Below are 6,706 nucleotides of genomic sequence, written 5' to 3' on the forward strand. Positions count from 1 at the left end.
GCACACACACATAGCACACACAGATCACACACCTAGATACCCTGTGTACACACAGATCACACACCTAGATACCCATGCGTACACACACAGCATGCACAGATCACACACAGATCACACACCTAGATACCCGTGTGCACACACACAGAGCACACACAGATCACACACCTAGATACCCTGTGTACACACAGATCACACACCTAGATACCCATGCGTACACACACATCACACACCTAGATACCCGTGTGCACACACACAGAGCACGCACAGATCACACACAGATCACACACCTAGATGCCCATGTGTACACACACAGATCACACACCTAGATACCCTGTGTACACACACAGATCACGCATATAGATACCCGTGTGCACACACACAGATCACACACCTAGATACCCATGTGCACACACACAGATCACACACATAGATACCCGTGTGCACACACGCAGATCACACACCTAGATACCCGTATGTACACACACAGATCACGCACAGATCACACACCTAGATACCCGTGTGCACACACACAGAGCACACACAGAGCACACACAGATCACACACCTAGATGCCCATGTGCACACACACAGAGCACACACCTAGACACCCGTGTGTACACACACAGATCACACACCTAGATACCCTGTGTACACACACAGATCACACACCTAGATGCCCGTGTGCACACACACAGATCACGCACCTAGATACCCGTGTGTACACACAAAGATCACGCACCTAGATGCCCGTGTGTACACACACAGATCACGCACCTAGATGCCCGTGTGTACACACACAGATCACGCACCTAGATGCCCGTGTGTACACACACAGATCACGCACCTAGATGCCCGTGTGCACACACACAGATCACGCACCTAGATGCCCGTGTGCACACACACCTCGGCACAGGTGATGCCAACACCAAAGGAGACGCGCTGGTTACACACTCACCCTAGGAAGATGCAGAAACACACACACGCCCCTAGGGGATGTTCACCCTCCTAATCACATGAAGATGGACAGAGAAAACAAAATAGGATCTACTTCAACGAAGTAGTGTGGATATGTTTGTTAATTTTATGTAATAGTAATAAGGCAAGGAAACAAAACGGAAGCTCCCGGCAAGGTCATATATTAGTGTAAAATGTTTTGGCAATCAATCTAGTGGTTCTTCAACTGGTTGAAGACACATAAATTCAACTGTAAGCCTATATACCCAAGAGAAATAAAAACATATGTCCATGAAAATACTTGTACCCACATTTATAGAAACCTCCTTCGTAATATCCAGTCTACAAGTATTTGCTTCACATGGACTCTATATGGTGGAAAGCTGAGGAGACACTGCAGTGACCTTCACAGAACAGTTTTCATGCTGCTTCATAAACATGGTGCCCCTAATTCTTCTGTGTTGGGTATTTTCAAATACTTCTGCCCCGTGAGCAAACTTCAGAAGCCAGACAATTACTCCAACTAAACCGTGAGGCTAAAGGGGGTGTGTAACCAACACATATCAATATGGCAGAAGTAAGTCCACTAACCTCAGGCACAAAGACACAGGTCACTCTTTGCATACGCAATACTTTCTCTAATTACCTCAGAACAAAGCCCTACACATGTGCTGTCCGAAGTATCCTTGTCTCTGGTTGTTATCTCTAGGTGTCTGCAACTGAACTCTGTACTTACCTAGAGCCAAGCAGGCTAACCAACCACACTGCCTTTACTTATGCCAGAATGGGGCCATCTTTTACCTTTTCTCTACACAAATGCCTGTGGCACAGCTATTCAACTTTCCCTGCACATCTTAGGACATACTTAACTACTCTATACAATACTATTCTGTACTCTTTAGTACTACTTAACATTTTTCTGTACTATTATATATTGTTTAGTACTATTATTCCATTCTAAAATATACAGAAATGCCCAAGTTCATACATTTATAGTGATAGTCCTTTATATCTGTATTATCATTAATTATTTAACTAGTAATGAATTTACCACTTACCCTTTCTTATCTCCCTTTTGTACAGCAAGTAAATTAGCAACTTGTGCAAATATGGCATTCCAAAAATGATACACACTTCTGAGTCCTAAAATTTTTTAATATTTTCCCAACTACTAAAACATTATAGACACAATGGTCTGTGGTATTATATAGATAGATATACACACATATATATTTATGTATATGCACTTAGCTAATAGTGTTTAACATTTTTGCATCTGGGTGCATGAATAATATGTCCTGTCATGTTCCTTGGAATATTCTTTTCTCAGTTTGGTATTAACATCTTATTGAACTCATAAAATTGGGGGAGTCTCTGTTCATCACATTTTTTTTCTAACTTAAATGTGAAAGCTGCAATATAGGAGTCTTAGGTACCATTCCCTGGAACTAGATAGAGAAAGCAATCATTGTCATGAAGTTCTTGAGGTTATGTCCTCAGAGAAACCTGTGTGCGTGTATGTAGGAAGGTAGGAAGTCAGAAAAGGGAGACAGCCACTCCAGATCTCTGGGGGGGAAAAAAGAAAAATGAAAAAGTGTTCTCTCTGCAAGGGCCCTCAGCTTAATCCCACGTGTGACTTCGTGTAGATCCTCAGATTCACGAGGGTCTCAGGCCATACAGCTGAGTCCACCACATCACTCCATTTGGCAAGACCTAGGTTTTGACATTTTCAGAATCTTGAGCAGACAGCATGGCATCTCATGCAGGGAGTCTGGGGGCATCCCTGACTGAGCTCAAGCTCTGTGGACTCTGTAATTAGCTGGCATGGCTGGCAGACAGTCCACTCACTGGGCTTTGCAGTCCCTTCTGGTCAGGCAGAGCAGTGGGGCCAGGCCCTCACACTGTGCTTAGCCACTGCAGGCAGCTGCAGCCTGGCCTCCAGTCAGAGAGGACAAAGGCTGTCCAGCAGCTCTGCAGGTTGCTGTCTGTCTCTCGTGGTTGGTCAGTAATTCCTCCTACTTAGAATCAGCTCAAAAGTCCTGGCCTACATTGATCCCAATGAGAATTCAATTTGCTATTCTATTTTGAACTGATTCATGCGGTTCCACTCAATGTCATACTGGTCCCCGCTACACCTCTGTTTGAGGGTATAATAAGCTTTCATAGCTGGAAACATAGAACTTACACTGAATTCCTAATGCCTCCTGCAAGTAGAAGGTAGGAGGATATAGCAATCACAAGTAGCTTTCATTATTGGAAGTTATGGGAGGATTTCAATGGCTATTGTTACTCAGCCTCCAAGAAATGGGCACCTGAGCTGCAGTGGGGCTGGAAATACGCCAGCGACTGTGCTTCTGCCATCCTGGGGCCACCTGCCCCTCGGTGTCTCGTGGCTGAGGGGTCTCAGGATCATGGTTGGGGTTCTGACCATCTGGGGGACACCCAGTCCAGTCCCACCTGCACAGGCGCCATTACCCTTCAGTCTCGGGAAAGGCAAGCTGTGGAGGTCACCTTTGCGCACGGCAGATTTTATGCAATTTTGTTACTATTCTAATATCGAATAGAGGGTACATTCTTGAAACAGAATAGATCAGGGGAAATGAGCCACAGGAAATAGCAAGTGGAAATTCAGAGATAAACATTGTATTAATGAATACGCTGGTTTAAATACAGACAGTTATATTTTCTTAGGCCTTGTGTTGCCACAATATGCTGAAACATGTAAAAAAAAAAAAAAAAAGCTTTTATAATGCATTGCACTCAGAGCCCTGAGATCACTCAGCTGTTCATAGCTGGTGTCCTACCATTTGAGGCATGTCTCTGATTTGGCACTTTTGCTGGTTATTGGAGATGGAATCTTGCAGACTTTTCTATCTGGGCTAGCTTGGAACCAAGGTCTTCTGATCTCAGAGACTGAGCAGCTAGGATTATAGGCATGAGCCACTGGCAATTGGCTTGGATCAGGTGTATTTTCTGAGAGAGGAAAAAGTATGTTTGAACTCAGGGCCTTTTGTATGCCAGGCTGTTGCTCTGCTACTTGAGCAACATCACAGCCATGAAAATGTTTTTCTATTTCAAAACTCTATTATACCCATGAGGGTATAATAGAGATGGGGAAAATAAAGATGGAAGGAAAGGGTGACAGCAGCCAGAGGTGCTACCCTCAACACCAAACTGTGAAACTTCAACCCTTTGCACAGCACCCTAATGATAACAATAAAAACTTTACTATAACCTTGGATAAACACGAACATTTTAAAAATATTTCCCAGAGTCAGGTTTTTTGTTTTTTGGCTGACTTACGGTTCTCTGAAAGAACCTGGAAGGTCTTTGAAAGAAATAACTGTAAAAGCCGGGCACTGGTGGCTCACGCCTGTAATCCTAGCTACTCAGGAGGCTGAGATCTGAGGATCGCGGTTCAAAGCCAGCCCGGGCAGGAGAGAACGTGAGACTCCTATCTCCAATAAACCACCAGAAAATCAGAAGTGGCGCTGTAGCTCAAGTGGTAGAGCACTCGCCTTGAGCTAAAGAGCTGAGGGACAGCGCCCAGGCCCAGAGTTCAAGCCCCCACAGCCGACCAAAAAAAAAAAAAAAGAAAGAAATAACTGTAAGGTAAAGTTGCCTACAATAAATTCTAGCTGAATAGTTAAATCACCCCATAGGTTTTCATACAAGTTCCTATGTGTGTGTGTGCGTACACGCACGCACACAACTGATTTCTAAGTCTATCTTTGCATTTTTACTTTTAATGTTATTGTCAAGGTGATGCACATAGGGTTACAGTTACATAAGTAACACGGTGAGTACGTTTCTTGTCAAACTTGTTCCCCTCCCTCGGTTTTCTCCTTTCCCTCCCCCAGCCTGGCCCACAAGTTGTACAGACCACCTCCAGCACACTGTCTTCTATCACTGCTGCATCGGTTCCCCTATCCTTTTTTGTTCCCCTTTCCTTCCCTAATTAGATAAATGTATATACAATACCCAGGGTCCCAAAATCAAATCAGTGACCACAGGGGATATGCCATAGGGGGACAAAAACACAAATCATGTGGTACATCAAAAACAACAACAACAACAAAGAAAAACATCTTCGTGGAGTCCGTGTCCCTTGGCATCATCCTACATGGTCATATGCACTCTAAGTCTCTTGAGAGTACGACAAACTGAAATCAATTCTCTTTTCTTCTTTTGTGCTTTCATCCAATACTTCACTTGTTTAAATTTATTTCAACTCCTACATAAAACATTAAAGTTTGGGTGGGGGGAGAGGGGAGGCTGGGAAGGGAGGTGAAGGAGGAGGCTGCAATGCTTGGTAAGAAATGTATGCATTATCCTGCCCATGTAATTGTAGCCCCTCTGTACAGTATGTTCTCAAATAAAATAAAATTAAATTAAAAAAAAAAGAAAAAACAAAACAAAACAAAAACCATTAAAGTTGTACCTATCAATTGGTAACATGGTGTTTTCATCCAATGCATAGTTAAGTCATATTAAGCATATCTATCTGCTCAAGCATTTATCATTTCTTTACTGTGAAAACTGTCAAAATCCTTTCTTCTACCTCTTTGATCTGCACAGTACCTAAGTGCTGTCTGCGGTCACCATACAGCACAACAGCAAAACAGAATTCTTCCTCCTAACCAAAACTTAGTACCCAAGAATCAACCTTTCTCCATCCCTCCTCTTAAAAAAAATCTAAGAGCAATTCTCTCCCTTCCCCAAGTAATTTGTGTGTTGTGGAGATTTAAACAAGGTTATCTTTGAAATGACTTTTATCCTGGGAAAAACACTCATCTCAGAATAAAAGCCATGGAAATGTTGGGCACCAGTAGCTCACGCCTGTCATCCTAACTACTCAGGAGGCTGAGATCTGAGGATCAAGGTTCAAAGCCAGCCTGGGCAGGAAAAGCTGTGAAACTCTTATCTCCAATAAACCACTCAAAAACCTGGAAGTGGCGCTGTGGCTCAAAATGGTAGAGCGCTCGTCTTGAGCTGAAGAGCTGAGGGACAGCGCCCAGGCCCAGAGTTCAAGACCTATGACCAAACAAACAAAAAAAAGCTATGCAAATGAAAATGAGCGTGCGTCTGGGCCCAACAGTGTTTGAGAATGAAATCATGGATCTTGAGGACAGCATCGATGCAATCGGCCTTTTGTTAAAAGTTGCTCAAACGCCTGTGTCGTAATGCCCACATTCAATGGCAGAGCCAGCCTGGCCATCTCCGGGCCAAGTGCTACCAGAGCGCAAAGCTGATGGAAGGGAGCAGGGTCCAGAGGGGCCGGCGCCCAGCCACAAACACCGAGGATGGCACCGCGGCGCCACTCGGTCCGTGACACCCGATCAGCCACCAGCATGTGGAAGGGAGCCCTGGCTCAGGCAGTAGCCAGCCTGGAGTGAAAAGGCTGAGGACGGCAGCCAGGCCCGGCTCATCCCAGAGCCTCCCGCCCACATCGGTGCCACAGGTGGTTCTTAATGATGGTCACACAGCAGGATTTGCTTCGGATCTCTTGCCACCAATCTCTGCAAAAGACCATACTTCATGGTTCTTTGTATGTCCTGCTGCAGCCTCAGGCTGAGTGAAGAAATGCTAGCGGCCGACATCTCCAGTTGTTTGATACTGATGACCCTTGACAGGCTGTACTGCAAATTCACGTTCAGAAAGAAGCGCGATTGCATCATCAGTTACCACACTCAGTTAATCTTGAACGGTTAAGTCAGTGTTGCTACAGTGCCCACATTACTTGAGAACGTTAG

Source organism: Dipodomys merriami, unplaced genomic scaffold (genome assembly GCF_024711535.1).
Source record: "Dipodomys merriami isolate MVZ:Mamm:240054 unplaced genomic scaffold, mDipMer1.0.p SCAF_786, whole genome shotgun sequence".
NCBI lineage: Eukaryota > Metazoa > Chordata > Mammalia > Rodentia > Heteromyidae > Dipodomys > Dipodomys merriami.